This window comes from Balaenoptera borealis (assembly GCF_965194805.1).
Source record: "Balaenoptera borealis genome assembly, chromosome: 18".
NCBI lineage: Eukaryota > Metazoa > Chordata > Mammalia > Artiodactyla > Balaenopteridae > Balaenoptera > Balaenoptera borealis.
The window spans coordinates 27312067-27335620 of record NC_138877.1 but is presented as its reverse complement, the minus strand read 5'-3'; positions in this window follow the sequence as shown (position 1 = coordinate 27335620).

Here is a 23554-nt window from a genome sequence, read left to right as displayed (position 1 = left end):
GATGGAGAGCTCAGCACCCAGCACAGTAGTGGTGAGTGTTAGGTGGGGATATCTCCAATAACAGAGATACATCCACCCAGATCCTTGGTGGAGGTTCCCTTGGCTACATCCATTGTGGAAGCTATGAAATAGCCCTTCTATAGTTTCTTCTCTGCTAAGTTACAGGGTCACTTCTACTGCTTGCTGTTAAGAAGCCTGCATGACACCCAATTATCTAATTTCAATATCAGTGACATTTCCAACACCCTCAGCCTTTTATAGTGATTAAATTTGATGTCTGATAGGTTCTAATTACCTAATACACCCTTTCCTGAATATCAGAAAAAACTACAGTGTCATTAATGTAACCTGAAGTGTGTATACAGTAATTTTTGTTCTCTACCATTACATAATATGGAGTTAATCCAAGAATAGGCTATAAGGAGCAGTTATTACTATTTTTTCACTAAAATTGTCCAAGACCACTCTAGCATACAGTAAGTACTTCCCCCCTGGAACTCAAAATACTTAACTTATATAGCACCATTTGGCAAGCAACCACCTATTGTCTTATAACAATTCTTGCATTAGTTATTGTACCTTAAATATATCCTTAAATTTGGCTCTTAAATTTTTCATATACATTGCCCAGTATTCCTAATTAGAATTATGGAAACTGGAAGAAGGCAGCGACTGGATACTAAATTTCTTTTTATTTCCTACCAACTACATTATAGAAATCAAGAGCTTATGCCCATAAAAGGTACCTACTCTTTAGTAAACTGAATGCAAAGATGTTTCTTCTACTTTGACACTAACCAATTATTTTATGTTTATTTATATACTCTGCTTTTATATTTTCCTATCTACTAGTATAGTGACATATATAGTAAAGGAGTAATAAATGAAAATCAATGATTGATTGGTTTAGAAAAGATCTCTGATATCAATGACTTCCCAATATTATTGAGGTGATAATGATCAAAGAATGAAATGACCAAAGAGGAGTAGAGAAAAAGGATAGCAATAATTACAGGCTAGATAGTAATTCTTATAATAGGATTTTGTTAAATATGAACACAGGGCTTCCCTGGTGGTGCAGTGGTTGAGAATCTGCCTGCCAATGCAAGGGACACAGGTTCGAGCCCTGGTCTGGGAAGATCCCACATGCCACAGAGCAACTAGGCCCGTGAGCCACAACTACTGAGCCTGTGCGTCTGGAGCCTGTGCCTCGCAACGAGAGAGGCCACGACAGTGAAAGGCCCGTGCACCACGATGAAGGGTGGCCCCCGCTTACTGCAACTAGAGAAAGCCCTCACACAGAAACGAAGACCCAACACAGCCAAAAATAAATAAATAAATTTATTTAAAAAAAAAATATGAACACAGATGTACATATATAGCATATTTCTACATTTGAAATACTCAATGTCTTCACATTTTCTATGAAGAGATCCCCTTCCTCCTCGTCTCCCTGCCCCTGCCTATAAGAAGGGACCTTGTACAGAAAGCTGTGGGGGATTGTCATTTTTGCCATAGTTCCAGCTTTTCTACTCATAATTATATCTAACAAAACAAGCCTCTTGAAAATGCAGACAGTAGAAGATAGGGAGAAAGGCTAGTGGGAACTTGGTGATGGTACATGCATATTTTTAAAACATTTCTTTCAACTGCCAGTCGCCTTGTCTAATCAGGGCACCTCTATTCTGAAGGAGCAAATATCAAAGTCAAGATGGAATATAAATGCAGCATTATAATATATGGCATGAAGAATGAAGATATGGCAAGGGTTGACATTGATGATGATTAAACCGTTTGGGAATTGGTCTTAGAGACACGAGGATGGAATCCATAATCACCAGCCCTCCTCTTCTCCTTACACAGTACCTGCTAATATACGCCAGCTTTGTAATTACCTACTAAAAGATAGTTGGGGAGTTCATTAACCACACTAATTACAAGAACAATTTATGCTAAATCATCAGCAGGAATGTTAAAAATACTCCTTGAAAACCAAAACAATGTAAAACCGACCTTAGCAGATACCGAACATCTGTTCTCTAGGGCAGAATAAAAGAGAAAATCACAAGAAAACAAAAAAGATGAGAGAGGAAAAATATTTTCTTTGTCATTCCCAACTGAATGACAGGTGCAAGTCTATGATGTGAAGAAAATGGTGTGTATTAGAGACAATGACCTCACAGATAAAGAGAATCAGTGGCAGCTGCTAGCTCCTCAAGGCTTCACTTGTCACCTACTAGCCCAATTTGTTATTGCTCAGAGAGATGCCATCTCCTGCTTCCTCCATTCTAAAACATGAATCAGATGGAGAACAATATTCCAAAAGTTTTTTGAGATGTGTTTTAGATGTCGTGTCCATTTTTATGTCACTCTACCAGATGTTCCAAAACCAGAGAACAAAAGATGATTGCCAACTAATGACTTGACAGCACCTGAGAGAGAAGTTTAATTGGGAAATTAACAAAAAAAATTATTGTGAAAGATATTTTAAAACATCATTTTAGTAAGTACATATCAGCATCCGGAGCTAAATTTGACTGAAGGATTTCTTTGAATCTAAGAGTTTTAGGGCTATTATTATTTCGTGACTATGGAATAATTCCTTGTGATTAGGCAACGTCAACTAAGGTTTTTTTTTTTTTTTTTTTTTTTTTTTTGCAGAAGCCATCCATAACTAAATGTATATAATTACTTTTTTCCCTGCAAGAATAGAATTTTTAAAGGGGGAGCTGATTCAGATAATGTTTTAAGATCTCTTTAAAATGGAAATGCTTCTTTGGAAATGTTCCACATATTTGGCATCAGAAGTCTCCTGTGTGCGAGCTGCACTAATTAGAGGCCTGCACACATGGAGGTTGGGATGTAAGGTGAAAGGAGAGAAACATTAATGACCCAGGCTGTGATATCATTTGTGAGAACTTCTTTCCAATGATCTGACACCCATTGAAGTTCAGCTTTCAATTCTGTCTTTGAAGCCCAGATCAAGTGGTGCCACGGACATGTCTTTTGTGTTACACACTCATATGTTTTTTTCCTAAATTGCTATGGACTACCTGTGAAAGAAGGCATCCACCCCAATGCTAACAGTGGACACCGTTTCAAATTAGTTTTCCATTTGACATAAAGTCTACTGTGGCAACTTGTATGGCTTTTTAGTAGCCTTGGACAAGGTCACATCATAAGGGGAAAATATTGCCTTGGAAATGATAAAAAATGAATAGAATATTCATTTTTACCCAACTCTCCTTTCTTTCCCCAACTCATGGTCTCCTTTGAAATCAACCAGTAGATGTGCCCAAGATTGGTAGACTCTGCTAAGCAATATGTATGATTCTAATACAACAGGTCATTAGAAAATTTATTGGGGGCATTAAGTTATTGCAGTTGCTTTCACTACAGAAAAAAAGGAATTGGTCAGCTTTTGAAAAACCAAAGTGTTAGTTGCTGGCAATGCCCTGCCTTCTTGGTTGGCACCATTTCCATTTCAACATCCACCTGATGTCTAGACCCCTCTTACAGCCTGCTTTGCCTCTCTACTTATTTCAGTAAATGACTTTTGATGTAGAGCAGACAGTCCCAAACCCCACAGATGGGAGCTTCTGAGAAATACCATTGCCTGGGCATCAATCATTTTTAAAGATTTCTCCAGGGGATTTTAATGTCCAAATAAAATTTTAGAACCACTGGAAACTTGCTACCGAAAATATAGCCCCCAGACCCAAACACTAACATGAGAGCTTGTTAGAAATGCAGAGTATCTGACACCTCGCAGACCTACTGAATCTGAATCTTCATTTTCACAAGAAGTACTGCTCTAGAGCAAAGGGGCTTATTAACTTAGTTACACGTAAGACTTCAAAGAAACCTGTGATCAGAATATTATGTTTGCATTCTTGCATTTTTTTTTCTGGGGAAATGTCCAGTGGTTCTCATGATATTCTTCAAAGAATTTGTGACTCAAATAAAGTGGGAAAAAAATGCTAGAGCCTAAACCAGGACTCATAAACTTAAATAATGATAGGAGATAGCCAAAAGAAGTAAGAGTGAAGTGGATGGGGAATTGTCAAATAAATATGTAGAAATATTTGGCACAAAAATGCCATACTCTTTCTAATTTTTTAAAACACACTGCCCTTTCTCTCCATCTTTAGTTTTACCACTTTGTGAAGAAACATGAGTTCAACACAATAACTCTCTATGGGGAAAACCGCACCTGTATGGTGGTACATGGCAATTGACACCACCTTGGAAGGCAACAGGACAAGATGAGGTTGCGGAACCTGGGAAAGCACGTGCCTGGCATGAACCAGGAGGCAGTATAACTGCTCCCACCAACTGCTGGCATGGAGAAAGGCCTGGTATTGTTGGATCTTCTGCTTTTTAAAGACAGTCCAGAACTCCAGATTTTTATGGAAAACAAAATCTTTAAATGTTGCATCAATAATTTTTGAGACTCAGTAGGCTAAATAAAACTCATTTATAATTATACATGGATAGTTAACATCCACTGGTACAGACCTATCTCTCACCTCTCACTTCCAAGGCAACACCTTTCTAGAGCTCATTCCAACCGGAATCAAATGTTATAAATGAGATGCTGCCACCCCATCTTCTCATTTTCAGAATGAGAAGCCAGACAGCTGAGATGTCTTGACAAAGGTCACAGTGAATTAATCTTGGTTAATTCACTTGGTTAGCTTCCGAGTAGCAGTGAGAATTTGTTCAGGGAAGACTAAGACAATTTAAGCTTTTCAAGACAGAAAAGATTTAATACAGGGAAATGAGTGATGAAAAGAGTGAAACAGTGAATATCTGGGGAAACTGCTTCTAGTTCTCAGGTTGTTGCTAGCTTTCAGAATCAGAAAACTGCAAGAAACTGTAGTCCTACCAGGTATCGGGGGAGGGGGGCATATATTCCAGGACACCTGAGGATACCCAAATCCACAGATGCTCAAGCTCCTTGTGTAAAATGTTGTCTTCCAGCCGGCCTTCCCTATCTGCAAATGCGGAACCCACAGATGCAGGACCCGCAGATGTGGAGGGCCAGTTACCCTAGCAAGAGATCTCTGCCTGCAGCAATAAGGTAAGTGATTCATAGGGAAATGTCCAGAGGCATTTTCTGAATCCTACCTGCCAGTTCTCTGCTACCTGAGGAGCAACAGGATATTTTCTGCCTCTCTCCCACTTCTAAAAATCTCTCACTAGTGCCTCATTTGCAAAATCTAAACTAGGTAATGGGTTCTGAAGAAATGTAGTTCACAGGCTTTCAACGCCTGCCATGCAGAACAGAGCACAGAAGAGCAACCGAGATAGTGCTGAGTTGACAACTAACAACCGGGCACAGCTAACTAACCAGATATTTAATACGTACTGATGTCTAACTTGCTACAAATTCATTGTAACATAAGTCTTCTTGAGATAAAACTCTAGCTGTATGTTCATGGGAGGATTAATAAATCTATTGTCAAGAACAAACTTTACTGGATGGATAGTTCAGGAAACAAAGGAAAATCTTTGTTCTATTCTCTTTGTAGCTGGAGAGTAAAGAAAATATGATGGGTCAATTAAGAAATAGATGGCAAAAATAAATTTATCGATAGGAAAAATCTTAGGATGCATAACTATTTCCATCTTAATTTTAACCTCGTTACTAAGCTGCACCTTATGGACAGTCTGTATTTTGTGTCAAGGGAATAAATAAAAACATAGATGCATATGACTGTTAAGAAGATACAAGTTAGAGCACAGGTGTAGTAGATACAAATCAAGCTCAAGATAGTCAAAACACAGAAGCAGAATTTGTATTTCTTAATGAGATTTTTCTTTAAAACTTATATCCCTTACATAAGTAGAACACCCTTTTTATTGCATTCCTAAACGAAAGCGAAAAAATAGTTTCAGAGATTGATTGATTGATTTAAATGGATATATTACTAACTCACCAAAAAGGTGCTCAACCTGATTGTATTAAAAGGCACCAGAAATAATAGGAAGAGCAGAAGGGTGAAGATTGACATTCCTTTAAGGTCGCCATACTGAAAAGATGTCTGAACTCTGAGTCAAAGTTCTTTTCCCAATTCTGGCACAAATTCACTTTGTGTATTGACCTGCAAGTTCCCCTCAGGTAAAATGGGCACTAACCACAGATTGGTTATGGAATTATTGTAAAAACTGCCTGTATAATGAAGAGATAACAGGAATAGAGACATTCATAAGAGTCTCAGTGGGCATAAGCCAGTAGTAAAACAACTGAAATCAGTGCTGTCAGGAGAAGTGTATTTTGTCTTATGCCAAATAAGAGCTTTGCTGAGCTGTACGCATTTGGGAAAAAGCAACCCAGAGACTGCTTCAGAAAGGCAGTGTGATACATAAACGACTTCTCAGTTTTCTCGTAGATTCAGCCCTTTTCTACTGAATAAGGAGACAGAGTGATAAAGGGTATCTGACCTAATGTCAAGTAGACACAGGATATTTGGGCAATTGAATAATAATAACTAACATTTTCTGCTGCTTACCAAGTTCCAGGCATTATCCACTCAAGTATTAATTCATTTAAACCTCACAGCAACCTCCTGAAGGAGAGTCTATTTTTTTTTTTAATTGAAGTATAGTTGATTTACAATGTTGTTTTAGTTTTGGGTGTACAGCAAAGTGATTCATATATATATATATATATATATATATATGTTCAGGTAGATATCTAGTTCTAGATATAGATATATTCTTTTTCAGATTCTTTTCCCTTATAGGTTGTTACAAGATATTGAGTATAGTTCCCTGTGCTATATAGTAGGTCCTTGTTGGTTTTATCTATTTTATATATAGTAGTGTGTATATGTTAATCCCAAACTCCTAATTAGGAGAGTCTATTATGACCTCCATTTTATAGGTGAAAAAACCGAGGCATCAAGAGACCAAGTAAACTTCCCAAGTCACATAGCGAGAGAGTGACAGAGTCAGAATTGGAACCAAGTCTATGTTCTTAACCACTCAGCCATTCTGTCACTGACCATGTTTCAGTGGAGTTGTACCAGTTTAACCATTAGTGGAATTTTCCCCAAGGTTTTGGCAATTGTGAATCTTAGTTCTTAATTTTACTGTGGATTTCACCTTTTCTAATAGTCTGTATTGCTATTTTAACAGAAATTTTGGAGAAATTACTACCCAGAAACCATTTTAAACAAAAACCCAACATTTAAACATCATGCCTTTTACTCCAGGCCAAACCTCTAGCATCCCCTACTTCCATTCAAGGATTCTGACCCAACCTTATAGCCATAGATATCCTACAAAGAATAATAGCTATCGACTCAATCAGACATGAAATGAAATATGTAAAAGATATATCCTAGGGATTTTACTAGGTCCCCACTCTGCAGATGCAAATGACCCTTTGTTTTCAGAAACAAATAGTTGTCATACAAATCCTGGCAGAAGGACATAATGAACAATTTGGGAGCATAAGTTCCATTGTCAGTACAGAAGACAAAAGAATGCACAGAAAAAATGAAAACATGCATGTGATTGGAAATAACATTGGAAACACTAAGAACATCAATTCTAGGTACCCAGATCAACTTAACCACAAACATTTTCAAGGTGGGAAGATAAGGACTCTTGACTATTTTTTAATCTCTTTCTAAGCTGAAGTGATCCTGATTTGCAGACTGCGTTACCAACATGAAAATGCTTAAATCAAAGTTCTTCATCAGGGATATTTGATTATTTGCTCACTCAAAATTAATTTTTAGAATAATATATATATATACATATATATGTTAACAGTATATTTTGAAGATATTGAGCATGTCTTTTAAAGGAAATGCATTTATTCACCTATATAAGAAAATTCAGCCTTCTGAACTTCAGAAAGCTACTGCTTTCAACCATTACTTCCAGGCACTGCACATGTTTTCTAAAAGCTCTAGCTGAGGTTTTCAAGAATCTCTGGTACTCTCAGAAAACCATTCCTTTGGTCTATAAAGTGGGAATATTTTAAATCAGGGACAAATCACAAATCAGAGGTGTAATTTGTACCCATATGCCATCTATGTTCCAGAATTTACAGGGTCAACTGTTAACTGCCTGACCCCTTTGATCAGAACAGAATTCATATTCAGAGGAAAAAAGAGAATTGTGTTTAGAAGACACTCCACCCCAAATCACACAAGTAAAAGCCACTTCAGCCTTTTCACCTGCTTTCAAATCCTTCAGCTAAAAATCATTAGGGAAGGCTAAGAGATAACATACACAAAACCAACATTTCCAGTTGAAAGAGCCTTACTCTAAGGAACATTTTTTGCTTCCAGTTTCCAAAATCAGTAATCCAAAAGAACAGAGAAATTGGTTCAGAGTAAAAAAAGATTGGATTTAAATTATAAAGTTCAAAATTTACCAAACCCTGTGGATACCAGTCCTAATAATACTGAAAGCAAGCAGAAAAACAGTTATATAAAGTCTCTTTTGGTAATATTGCTGCAAAGAATTCACTATTTTCATTTTCACAAGTTGAGGTAAAAAATTATTTTTATTTAGCAAAAAAAAAATGTATAGAACACCTCCAACTTATATAAATGAATAGGTAACTAAATAACCGTAAAACCATGATTTCAAAAAATAATAAGAGTTTTTCTAATGATGTAGCTTTAAGGGAAACATATTTTAAAGAAAAAATTAATAAACATTTATTAAAGAATATCAAAGAATAAACATTTTTAAAAATCAGATTTTCCTAGTATCTTGCTTTTGAATGATTTTCTGGAAATACTTTAAGAGTTCAATACCTATACCTATTTTCAACTCATCAGGGTAATCCAGATGGCCCTTTTTGTAAAAAAAAAAAAAAAAAAAAAATAGAAAAGAAAAGGTATATTTCCATTAAATTACTGGATAAATGGTAATTTAAGGGAAATAAAATCAAAACAAACCAAAAAAATATGTTTGGAGACCTAAACCATCCTATATCTCTAACATTGCATCTATGTCATACAGAGCAAAGGAGATGTTTGTTAGCCACCTAATTTATTTAAGCTCTGTTAACAGCCCAAACAAATATTTCAATTGCAAAATTGAAAATCCCTCAAAATTTATTTGGAGCAGAATTGTTTAGATTAGTTATTTAGAACTATCCAATAACAAAATGACTAAACCTCATCATCACATTCTATTTGCAAAATATGCCAGAGGAGAGGAATTAATTGAAAAAAAAAAATCTGAGAAGCTCAATTTAACACACAGCAAATGTAAAATTCTACTTTTACACATGCAAAAGCAGGGAGATATAAGCATTATATTCTTCAGGGAAAACCACAGCCAACTCTATAGCTATGAAGTGAATCCTCAATCAGGCCACTCTATAGGGCAGTGACAAAAATATAATTTTGCTTTACATAACCAATTCTGGGGAGAACCAAGATTTTTGGCCTCATTTTTATGGATCAGTGTCTCAAGTCTCCATTCTGGTTTGCCGTTGTAGACCCCAAATTTGGGGGGTGGGTAAGCAAGACAGCACATGAAGGCACATGAAACTATTCTGCTGAAATGTATTATTTTTGAAGGTGGCTGAACTTGTAGGCAGTGGGCTTTAGTCCCCAGGAGAGTTAGAAAATATTTACATTTCTTCACTTTATGTTTCAACTCTAGTTGAAGAAATAGGAAAAATAGCTTATTGATCAATTGTTAATGACATTCATCATAGGCTGAACATACCAGCAGAATGACTAAAAATCTTGCTCTCCTCTATTTGGCTCTGATTCCTTTGCTTAGACCTACTCCTTTGATTAGGTTTACTGATTTTCTTACTGAAAGTAGACTCATTTTTTTTAGAGAAATGCGCTGAATTCCTCTGGGGTAGTTTTACATATTTACATATTGGTCTCTTTTGTTATTCACAATGTAACATCTTAAATGCATCACAAAAGCATCCATTTATTTCCAAACTGCACACATTCGTTGACACAATCCCAAGCCTGGTTGCCTCCCAACATTATTTGAATGATTTGTATTGCTCTCAACAATACAAAATTAATCCCATAAAAAAAGTTTTCACAAGTAATGTAAAAACGTCTTCTTCCCCACTGCCTCAGCCTCAAAGTTGATACCTGTGTAAAGATGCCCCAGCTGCCCAGGTAAGCTCAAGACAACTTCCTTACATCCTGTTACCTGGGAACACCTTGTTCTCATCACTGGTTTCCAGGGAGAGGGATTTTTCCTAAGATAACGGCCCTTTTTATTCCCTCCACCAACAGAGGAGATAAAGGGACCTGATTGTTAAATCTGGGAGAAATAACAGGCTTGTTTAGCTTGCTTCCGCCAACATTCTTCCTCACGGGAGGAAGCTTCAGCTTAGAGCAAACAGACTTTCCACAGCCCCTCCAGAGGCTCCGTCCTATTGGAGTGGGGAGGCCTGCCCTGGCCCAGTGTGCTGTCATTGGATGGCTGAGTCTGCCTAATTCCATTAGCTAATTCGTTTGGCAAATAAACCTAAAGTCACATCCCCTAGCCTCTACCAATAATAAAGGGATATTTTAGCCCCTACTTGCCAGTCTTAGCTTTACAGCTCCATTTGTTCAGGAGGAGATGAAGATTCTGCTTTGTAAGGGCCCCTTCAAAGAATTCCCCCAACACCACCTGCAGCTGGTAATTGCATCTGCTACTGGGACCACCCACAGCACTTCTCCATCTCTCACACGTGGTATTGCCTGTCTTCTGCATCAAATCACAAGCACCATCTCACAGTGGTTTATGAGCCTAAGCTCTGGGGCCAGCCTGCTGCCCTCACTTCTTCCCATGCAAATTTGGTCATGTTTCACTTTCCCTAAATCTGTTTCCTTCTATATCAATTGAGGAATATAATCTCTTACCCACTGTTATTATGTAGGTTAAATACATTAATCTGTATAAAACACTAAGTTTCAGGCCCAATACATAGGAAGCATTAAATAAATATTTATTATTATCATTGTTATGGTCTGAACTGTACCCCCCTAATTCATATGTTGAAGCCTTAACCCCCAATGTGACTGTATTTGGAGATAAGGCCTTTAAAGAGGTAATGAACGCTAAATGAGATTAGCGGGGCCCTAAATACAATAGGACTTGGGTCCTTATAAGAAGAATAGGAGACACCAAGGTAATGTAGACAGAAAGAAAAGGCCACTTGAGCACATAGCAAGAAAAGGGACAATTGCAAGCCAAGAAGAGAGGCCTCAGGAAAACCAAGCTTGCCAATTCTTTGATCCTGGGCTTCCAGCCCCCAGAACTGTAAGAAATAAATGTCTGTTGTTTAAGCTACCCCATCTATGATATTTTGTTATGGCAGCCCTAGCAGACGAATACAATCACTGTTGCCATTGATGTTATTATTACTCTTCATTCACTTTCAAAACAACTAGGCAAAACACAGTTCAACTGATTCTTTCATTCAGATCATCCATAATTACTTTGTGAATAAGGTCAATACCTAAAATTTTGTGAAGATGATCAGCCTTATGAAAGGAACATGATGTAGTAATTTCAGGGTCCTTAAGCAGTTAATATAATTCTATTCTACTTACTTCTACCCTTTCTACATTTTCTCCCACTTATAGATCCTGATGGGTGAAACTTTTACAATGCAGAGGTGATTTGTTGCCAATATCTCAATTATCCCTTCCATTCACAGTAATAGAACCACTATTCTTTTAGACATATGTCTACCTGCAATCAAGGTTGTATTCCTCAGAATGTTTTATAGCAAGATGTAACCATGTAACTGAGTTCTGGCCGATTAGATATAGATGGAAATATTTTGTTGTTCCAGAATATCTCCTTAAAAGAGAAAGACAGGCCTTCTTTGTCCCTTCCTAAATTCTACCCCCTGGGATGATTACTAAAGCTTTAGCAGTCATTTTGGATTTTGAAAATGATCCCACCCTAGAGATGGCAAAACAGTGGACTGGGAAGAACTTGGGCATCTGGGGATTGTGATGATTCCAAAATAAGTCCTGGACTGTCTACTTCTGGACTTCTGGATTTATGTGAAAGTAGCCCTCTGCCCTTCCAAAGCAATGTTATTTTCTAGCTTACTGTTTATAATAACAGCCTTGGCAGATAGTTTCCCACCCAGCAGCCTGTGTTTCTGCCTCTCTATCTAAGGCCTTTCTCTGGCCCCATGGAAACTTGTTCATGGGTACAATTCGGTACCTGTGAGGCATTAGCATACCTGGGGGCAAATGTCCACTAATGAGGAACAGTCCCTGTCTTTCCAGGAGACAGTTTCAAGGCTGTTCCTCTTGATTTCTTGGAGGTTTCTAGTGGACTAGGTTCCAGGTACCCAAAGAAGTAATCCACTCTTTAACATACACTTTATTGGTTTTTCTCTCTTCCCTGTCTTACTCTCTTCCCCACCTCACTTACGCTTCCTAGAATCACTAGAGTCCTGATCCTGGTATCTACCCTGGGAGGAAATTAGCTAACGTACTATGGCTTGTAGTCTAACCAAATTCTAATTGATACATCTTGGCTAAGAATAACTCAGATATGGTTGTACAAATACCAGACCCAACTTGGCAGAATGCAAGAATCTCAGTTAAAAACAATTAGAAATTGATGCAAATGTTTGGGTATTAGAAGCTCAATCTGAGAGCCAAAGGGAATAGATGATGTGTGTGGGAGACTAACATCATCCTTGACTGAGTTTGATCTTGTTCACTGGCCAGCTCTTGCCAATATATAACCAAGAGAGATGGTTCTTCTTCTGTAGGAACCATCACATCTCCTCAAATGGGTTCAATTCATTCTCACCCAGACAACATGGGCAAGAACAGCATTTTTATTTGCATACCAAGCAGAAATGGGACTATGATTCTCAGTATGACCTAAAAGGAAATTCTACACAATGGCAATATTCAGATAGAAACTGAGGTTAATTATCAGATTTTCCAAATAAATGAAACTTTAATTCAATGATTTCACAATTTTATTGTAATGCATTTCAATAATCAAACTCTCTTTCTCCACAGTAAATTTTCCATAACATTAAGACTCACTTTTTTACATCCTGGCTGATAGTTTTGACGTAGGCAAAAGGTTTTCAGAGAAAAATGCTGTTATGAATCCAGTGATTCATTGGAACATCATTCTAAGAATTAGTTCTTGCAAAATTGGGTCTTTCAAGGAAATGTATGTTTTCAAAATAATTGTTCTTGGATCACTAAATCTGGGTGCATAACATCCTCCCTGCCACAAGGCTGAGAGATTTTAATGTTGTGAAAGGAACTGGTGACAGTGGTAAAGTTAATAGGGTCCTACTTAAGAAATAACTGCACAGCTCTCTTGTTTTATGAAGCAGTAATTTTACTCCCTAGTGAATAAAGACTGGAAAAAATTGGATCACTGCCAAAAATATAACCTACACTCTATCAGAGAGTGCCATTACATTTCTCTTAACTGCCTCCTGGAGGTCATATGGCTGCTTACAGGGGAGGCTTTTCTGATAACTTTTTCTGCAAAGTCACATTAAACAAATACCAGCCTAACAATGCAAAGATGTCATTCTCAGTCTTCCATAGAAGACTTATGTAGCTGACTTTCCAGCTTCCAAAATTCATTGCCCTCTTTATTGTCACACTGTATCATTGCCTCCTAAGTAAATAATCCAGGAAACATCCAAGTCATTTATACCATTGTTTGTATACAGCAATACAGGAAATCATAGAGGAAGCTTGGGATTCCTGACCTGAAAAGAGAATAGCTTCTATTGAAAAGAAGGGATTACCATGCATTTGTTCTGTGTTACTCTAAATGAATAAGCATTAAAAGTATTTCAAAAGTCAATGAATCAAGTGTATTAGCAAATACATTTCTCACTCAAATACAAATCCTAAGAGAATCTTTCTTAGAAATCAGCTATTGGATTTGTTTCTGCTTATCTGACTTAAAACCACTAACCTGTCCACATTAAAAAAAAAAAAAAATTGATGATAAAGAAACAGGCCTTAAAAAGTATACAATAAAATGGCATGATCTAATAAAGGCAGTGGCCAAGTCTGTCCCCTAGAGAGGGATTTTGTGTTCTCCCTTAACAAGTTGTTCCTAGGAGACTTCCCCTAGTCACTCTCAAGTTTTCTGATTTGATTTGTTGACTATAACCTTAGAAAGATCATCACCAAGTTTCTAAAGTAGCAGAAAATTCCATCAGTAAAGGAAGTTTACCTTATATGTAAGTAGCCCATCTTACTCAAAATAGAGAAATCAACTCATTTGAACCAGGCTATATCTGGGCTTAAAATAACTGCTAAAAATGTTCAATATGCATTAATTTTGCCCACAAGGATATTCTATGGATAATTGTGGGTCTCTAAATATAGTGCCATGCTTTGAATTTGCTGATTGACATAAATTTAAACTCATATAACAGTTTTAACTCATTTGCCCTATTAAATAGGTTGGGGGTTGATATTATTATCCTCCTACATGTCTAAATACTTGGTGCTGCTGAAAGGTTAAGTAACTTCATCACCAACTCTTTAGTTTCATTCAAGCCCATTCTCCTTCTGCACCTAGAGAATGAATTTCACTCTCTTCTATGTAGCAATTGTGTCTCAACGCCCACCCTCAATCTGGACTCAAAGAGCACCCTGGTCCGTGTCTATGTTGCCAATAGAAGAAGAATCTGGGCATCTCTTAGAAACTCAGAGTGGATGCTGCCAGAGAATCCAGGAGGCTTTACGTCACTCTGCCCATGACACCCCCATGTTGTAGCAGGAAAGTCCTCTAACACTGTGCCTTGAGAGAGCCCATCATTTTTCTGCTCTCCTTCCAGCCCACCATTTCCATTATTACTGTAAACTCACAGAGATGCCCAGAACGAGGCCAAACCGGGAAGGTGATGGCATCATTTTGGGGATGCCCTTAACTCTCCTTCTGCTGCCCGTACTTTCCCAACAAAACTTCCTTTTCTTTCCCTTACTCAAAAATGCACTCTATCTTGTTTCCAATGCTTTTAGTCTAGATGTTACTTTAAGATATTTAGTAGTTGTCATTAACATCCATAATCAGTTGACGTTCAGTAAAAGAGATTATCTTTAAGAATGTGGATGAGCCTCATCTAATTAGTTGAATTAGCCTCATCTAACCTGCTGCTCTGTCCCAAACTTGCCAGCCCCACCAATCCTGTAAGCCAATTCTCAGTTTTTTTAAATGTCTCTTTACATTTATGTGTGTGTGTGGGTGTGTGTGTATGGTGTCCTATTGGTTCTCTGTCTCTGATTGACGGACAACTAACATAGTTGGAACATCTACCATGTGTCAGGAAGCATGTTCATCAGGTTATATATATTAACTCATTTGTGGAGGCAAAACGTTCCATAACAACCATGCAAAAGAGCCTGATATATATTTTTCAGTTGCCACTCACAACGGATTATTCCAAACATCCCTCATCCATCTCCCATCCCTCCTCACTAACGCTGCATGATGTGGTGACCAGCCATAAATGCTGCTGCTGCCCTAGGGGAAGAGTTCAAACACAGCAGCAGGCAGATGAATGAACACAAGCCCATAAACATTTGAGGCCAACTATAAAAATGAAAAAGGCAACTCCCTGATAGTCTCCGATAAAACACAATATTCAGGAGTGAAACATAAAAAGTAAACACTGTGTACTGCTAAATATTTTAAAAGATAAAAAATGGCTACACAGATTCCATTTTAGGAAGTGCAATTTTATACTTTTTAGAGGGAATAATAGGAATAATGTAAAAATGCTAGATTAAAAAAAGGAGGCATTTTGCAATTTATGTATTCTCTGAGGTCAATTCCTATTATTTCCAAGAAAAGAAACAGTCTCAGTACCTAGTTAGAAAAGAAACTAAAGAGGTGGAGTGGTTTGCATGCTGTTATATATGTGCCTGAAGCATAAACCACATTTGACTTTATTCCAGGGAGAATAAAGCCTGGAGAAAGGATGCAGATGAAAGATTGTAAAATCAACAGCGTAATTGGGATGTATCTTCGTGAATTTTTCCCAATGAAATAGAGATACATTTTTCCCAATACAGGCTGTTTGACCCCAGGCAGTGCCCCCTTTGTAATTTTTTCTTAAGTACAAGACAGCAACTAGCAACAGACACAATAATACCAACGACCACAACAAAACAATGACAATATCAGTAAGAATAATAACACCTACCATTTATTGAGGGATTGTTTTGTGGACTCAATTTCATTGTCTTAAAATTTCTACAAAGCAGTAAAATATAAACTCCAATAAAAAGTGGGGAAAGGACATTAAAAATGCATAAAGAAAATACAATTGCCTATAAAATTAGAAAAAGAGTGTTCAACCTTGCTAATAAATACAGGAATGTGAATTAAGGCAAGACTCCATTTTCATTGTATTTGTTTGTTAATGAAAATATACAGTGTGGGTGAGGATGCAGGGAAACAGGTGATTTCATCCATCACTGAGTTTTGGAAACTGCTAAGACCTCTCTAGTGGACCAGTTGGCAACTGAGATTAAACCCTTAGATAATGTGTATACTCTTTGATGCAGAAATCCCTTTTCTTGAAACTGATCCTTAGGAATGATAAATATGTATACAAAGGTTTATGTATAAGAATATTTATCACAGTATTTATAGAAGTGAAAATATGAATATAAATTAATGTGCCCAAAAGGGATTCAGTTTAATTAGGCCACATCCATATGATAGAATACCCTACAGACTAAAACAATGTGCTTCAGCAAAATATTTAGCAAAACAGAAAAACATTAAAACATTTTCAAGCAATAAAACAAATTTTAAAAGATATGTTATTCCGGTGAGTATGGCTTTGCACACCACACTTAACTTTCCCTGGGCCCCTATTTCATTACCTTTGAAATGAGAAAGTTGAACTGAATAATAACTGGATCTCTTTTCTAATACTATAACTGGATTTACAGTTCTAAGATTCAAAATGTTTTGGTTTTGACCTGGAAAGTTTTCCCCTACATTTAAGAGATAGCCAATAGTTTCTGGCACTTTTAGCTCTAAATCAGATCGGTGATTACTCCAATTACTCCATCAATATATGCTGCTGATTCTAATTGTGCAAATTTCACTCCAGGTGAGAGCCAGTTTGAACAGGTGGTACTAAGCAGCACCATCCATTCACCATGAAGGCAAATTTAAGTTTCTCTTCAAAAAAGTTGGTACCATTTCACAAATGGTGTTGAGACCCCCATTTAGCTATGGGTCAATCATATCACCATGCAAATAACTTGAAATAGCTTGTATCAGTAGGGTTCCCTAGAACCCTGAACTGGTGAGAGAGAAAGAGAAAGAGAAAATGATTTATGTGTTTTGGGGGGAGCAAGCAAGTCCAAACTCTGTGGGGTAGACCAGCAGACTCATCAGGAAACGATGCTGTAGTCTGGGGGCAGAATTTCTTCCTCTTCCAGTAAACCTGTTTTTGCTTTTAAGGACTTTCAACTGATTCTAAGAGACACACCTACATTATCTACAGTAATCTCCTTTATAAGTAAAGTCACTGATTGTAGATGCTAACCACATCTACAAAATACTCTCACAGTGACACCTAGATTAGGATTTGATTAAATAATTTGGAGCTATATAGCCTAGCTCAGCTAACATAGAAAACTAACCATCAAAGAGCTTATATGAGTGTTTCCCTTCTAACATCAGGCTAAAATCAATCTCTCTAAAAAACAAATAAAAATATTGCTTGGACTTGCAAGTAAGCAAAGATTGGAGAGAAGTAGAGGCCTTAGCACATATCTGGACCAAGACTCTCAAGCTATCTATCTCATCAGAAATCTCTCTCCATTTCTCACCTCTGATGTCTTTACCTAAGATTTACTTTCAGACAGTTCCTTGTAAGTGGTGACTGATAGTAAAATTACTATGTAAGGAGGCAGACGAAGGAGGCCAGTGTGGAGATCTACACAGATAAACATGCATAAGTGGAACATTTTCTTACCTTGTGTCTGTAGCCATTGCAGGGCCTAGAGCTATTTCCCACTTTGTTTCTATTACCAAAAATGGGACTTTGTCTAAAAAGCACCACCCTGGTTGTGGCACATTAAGACCAGGCATTTGCTCTGGTTTTTCCTGGCTTCACTAAATCCATATACATGGGCGTATGAACCAATGTATTTATTTCAGGAAGCTGTCATTTGAGAATGATGTACATAGTTTAAAAATGCAGTTTAGAACAAAGAGAATGGTCTGAATTCTTAGAAACATGTCTTACTAAGACAATTGCTGTCACTTATCTCTAGTTTTTCTAATTCAACAGATAGGAGGTTATTCAGCTTTCAAAAGTCTCATGCTGTAGTTTGGTTACCTTGGCACTAGGTGAAAGACATTTTTAACAATAATGAACATACTGTGTAAACCATAAAACATAAGCCCTTGTGAATTTTGCTGATATCTCAAAATGGATCCTGTGATCAAACTTTGAAGTTAATCATTCAATGCCTTCCCTTTAAAATATATATATATATACATATATTATATATAATTGCTTCCCTTACTTACTAAATAACCAATAAATTAAGAAAACTAAGTCAGAGGCTCCTAAATTTGATCATTTCCTCACTATTTCTTACCTGTCATACAATTTGGATGATTTTCCAGAAATTTGAGTTAATTTAACTTAAAGAGGTAAGTTGATAAAGAGAGATCAAAAGAGGCAGATTTTCTCAACTAGAAATGAAAGATCGACAGAGAAGATTCCCAGTTAATAAACATGGCCACCCAGAAAGGAGAACACATACAGGTGATCAATTTAATGATGAAACAGAAATCATGGAATTGACCTTCCTGAGCTGTTATTAGTGTAACTTGCCTTGCAAATGATTACTAATAATATTTCAGCCCAGTCACTTTTCTGGGCCACAGTATTTTCATTGATTTGTCTTACTCTTATTGACATGATAAGAATATAGCATCTTCTACAATAACTACTGAGTCCTCCCCATGAACAGTTTCCTGGTGGACAGACAGTGTTGGGCTTTCTAAGCTCACGCCTATCTCTCATTATGTTCACTTTGAATAATTTAGGTACTGGACTCAAGGTTTACTTCCATGGGTAATTTAGATTATACCTTCACACATTAGGTGTTTCCAAACTGAATTGTATTAAATTGATTTCTCACCACTTCTCATTAATTTTTATTCATTCAAAGAAAAGGTTAATGTTTAACAGGATTTAAAGTAGACTGTGAGTTGCAGTGACTAAGTAACCAATTAATAGAATGTCACATAAAACTTTTCCTTCAACAGAACAAAATTTCCCTAGAATAAAACTATTTCTCCCTGTTGTCCCTGGCAATACAGATAGGAAAAGTGAGGTAGTGGACACACGAAACATTTAATTTATTTGTGCTCTGATGAAGGTTGTCAGGAGGTAGGTAAAACTGGTCTGCAAAACCTGGGGAGATCCCATGCCATCAAAGCAAGTTTATTCTTTCATACAAACACAGATTCTTCTCTTCATGATTTTATCTGCGTCTGACACATAAACTCATGCAAATTTCTCCCCAGACCCTACGCCCATTCTTCCCCATCATTGGAGGTTGCTCCACTTCAAACAACTACTTACTTTATTTGCACATTTTTAAAAAAAATTTATTAGGGTAGAGTTGATTTACAATGTTGTGTTAGTTTCAGGTGTACAGCAAAGTGAATCTGTTATACATATACATACATCCACTCTTTTTTAGATTGTTTTCCCATATAGGCCATGACAGAGTATTGAGCAGAGTTCCCTGTGCTATACAGTAGGTGCTTATTAGTCATCTATTTTATATATAGTAGTGTGTATGTGTCAATCCCAATCTTCCAATTTATCTCTCTTCCCTCACCCCCCAGTAACTATGTTTATTCTCTCATCTGTAACTCTATTTCTGTTTTGCAGATAAGTTCATTTGTAGCGACATCATAGGATATATGTCCCTCTCTGCCTGACCCACTCCACACAGCATGACAATCTCTAGGTCCAACCACACTGCTGCAAATGGCATCATTTCGTCCTTTTTCATGGCTGAGTAGTATTCCACCACACACAGGTACCACATCTTCCCCATCCATTCTTCTGTTGATGGACATTTAGGCTGCCTCCATGTCCTGGCCACTGCAAATAGCACTGCAATGAACATCAGGTGCACAACATCTTAGTGCCATGAGCACCCAGAAGATGGAACCATAGTTCAGATCAGCTAGGATCTCAGCTTTGCCTGGATGTACTCCAAATGTGTGCTTCTAGTGCATTTCCTCCTGCAATTGCAAAAATACAAATATCCTTTACACTTTTTCTTCTCCTTATTAAATCTATTTCTTCCCAAGTGCCAATGGACCAGCACTTTTCCTAAAATTGACCCAGTTAGCTCAGTTTATTTCCACCAGCTATGCTTGATCATTTCTGCTCACCCAGCACAGCAGCTTTCCTTGTTTCATCCATATTGACATTCACTGCTTGCAGACATAGCAATTAATACACTATTTCCCAAATAAAATACTGTTCTAGAAATGTTAACATGTGTTCTGGAGGAAGGAAGAAGTGTTTGGTTTTTTAAAAGTTTGCAAAGTGCTGGGTTAAAGATTTTTAAATGTCTTCATTGCAGGCCTTTTCAGAGTTTTAAAGCTGTAATGTGTACAGTAAAACCCCTACAAAATGGGATAGAAAATCTATAACTCTATGTACTATATGACCTGGTTCTTAACTTCATTTACTATCAGAGAAGCATTGCATATAGAAAATAGAGTACTAAGTTCAGCAGCAGTTAATTCAGGATTCCTAAGTAACACTCCCTAAATTAGCTTCATTAATGACCTGTGTGACAACATTTTTGCTGTGGTTATTATATTTATTTATACTATGCCTTATACCAAAAGAATTTATTATGACTTCAAAAATACTTTAAAATACCTAAAAATATAAATTAAATGAAAGGAGAAATCAGAGTGGAAAAACAAAAAAAACAATGGAAAGAATGTTAAAATAAAACCAGAGTTTAAAGAAAAGCATAGTGGGGGCTTCCCTGGTGGCGCAGTGGTTGAGAATCTGCCTGCCAATGCAGGGGACACGGGTTTGAGCCCTGGTCTGGGAAGATCCCACATGCCGCGGAGCAACTAGGCCTGTGAGCCACAATTACTGAGCCTGCACTCCGCAACAAGAGAGGCCGCGATAGTGAGAGGCCCGTGCACGGCGATGAAGAGTGGCCTCCCCTTGCCGCAACTAGTGAAAGCCCTCGCACAGAAACGAAGACCCAACACAGCCATAAATAAATAAATAAATAAATAAATAAATAAATAAATAAATAAATAAATAAGCTGGGCTCTTAATTCTAAAAAAATAAAAAGCGGGTCCAAACCCAGCTAAACATTAACAGTCAATTGGAAAGGTTTGTAAAATACATCTTCCCAGTCCCCACCACAGAGCTACTGAATTAATATTTTTAATGAGGTCCCTAGGTGATTTTTCAACCAATCTGGGAGATCAGAAATCAGAAATTTCTGTTTTGATAGACAGCGTCCTTAACAATGTTCTTGTTAAAGTTATTTGAGCAGCTGCTTTAGCCCAAGATTCCACCTCCACAAGGAAATATATACTTGGTCAATTACTTGAAGCTATTTCTTTTATGTATTTTCAATTGTCTACCTATTCAATTACAGGAATTTCCTATAAATAAATATTATATTTGAGCTCTACTTCTCTGAAACCCTGTGATTCTATTACCCAAATGACGTATTCAATACAGTCAGTGAATATTTATTTGGAAAACACCCAACTACAATAAAACACAACTTAAAAACAAAAACTTTCATTTATAAGCATACCCCCTTCTCTCTAACTCAAAACCATCAGCATTAACTGGTGACAGAATTCTCCACTTCTGAAAGCTATATAAACAAACACAGATGTCAAACAAGAAACAGATTGATAGGACACACAAAATTATCTCAGTTGTCTTACAAGGTGACACTGAATATATTAAACAAAAGTTGGAAAGAAAATTTAATTTACAAATCTCACGGGAATATTGGCTTCATACAGTAACAGTTCTTATACTATGAATTTTCTCTCAAGGAGGGAACACCAATGAAGAGTAATCTCTAGAAATTTTCACACTCTAGTACAAAACAATAAAACAGATCAGAAATTATCTAATCAATGTTGGAAGAAATGTCAAAATAAAAGCACAGATTTGCATTCCTTCTGGGGCTGCTTACAATTGCTTAGTTTTGAAAGATGAGGAGTTGAGGTTTTCTAAGGATGTGCTCAACAGACAGGAATAAGAAAAGAATGGCTTCGGGCTTCCCTGGTGGCGCAGTGGTTGAGAATCTGCCTGCCAACGCAGGGGACATGGGTTCGAGCCCTGGTCTGGGAAGATCCCACATGCCGCGGAGCAACTGGGCCCGTGAGCCACACCTACTGAGCCTGCGCGTCTGGAGCCTGTGCTCTGCAACAAGAGAGACCGCGATAGTGAGAGGCCCGCGCACTGCGATGAAGAGTGACCCCGCTTGCCACAACGAGAGAAAGCCCTCGCACAGAAACGAAGACCCAACACAGACATAAATAAATTAATTAATTAATTTTAAAAAAGAGAAAAAAGGAAAAGAATGGCTTCAAAGAGTGGAGAGAGCTCTATCAGCTTTGGATCCGGAGGGCTTGTCACCGCAAGTTGCTGTTGCTTATTGGAAATATTAAGGACTACAAGGACATTGTTCTTCTTTGTTATCTCAGGTCCAAGAAGAGCAAGGAAAGGAAAAGCCAACAATGGTGAAAGGGACGGGAAAATAAAATGTGGCTCAGTAAAAGGAAGAACTCTATGACAATTAGAAACTAAAGTGAGTTACCTGACAGTAGACAAGTACAGAGAGAAGGTATTGGACCATTTGACTGTGTCAACTGAAAAAAAAGAAAGCACAGACTAAAAGCTGAGGATTATGATTTATTCGGTGGAATTACTGAGGACTTAAACCCAGAATACAGTCTTCCAGATAGCTCTGAGGGACTATTCTGAAGAGGTAAGGGACGGGCCAAGATATATAGGAATTTTTGTAAAACAAACAAACAAACAAAAACAGTCAAACATCAAAAGATTACTGCTAATTAAAGAAAACAAGACATGGCAAATTAATGAATTTTGTACTCTTCTATAAATGGGAAGATGCAAGAGTCTGGGTGTATTGAAATTATTCCTTTGATATGCACCTTAACTATCTAGGGCCAGTATTCTGGTTTTCTCCATCCTCAGGGTGCCCCACTGAGTGTGGGTACAGTGGCTGATAGCTTGGTGGCCCCAGCATCTTTTGTTTACTGAAATAGCAGGTGACATTCTTTGTCCATGACTGACATATTGTGGAGCAGTGGATTTCAAACTCTAGAGTGTATCTGAATCACTGAGAAACCTTGTTAAAACAATCTGCTGGGCCATAGTTTCAGAGTTTCCAATTCAGTAGATCTAGAATGAGGCCCAATAATTTACCTTTCTAAAATCGCCAGATGATGCAAACTCTGTTGGTCCAGGTCCACACTTTGAGAATCTTCCCTTGTAGGGTA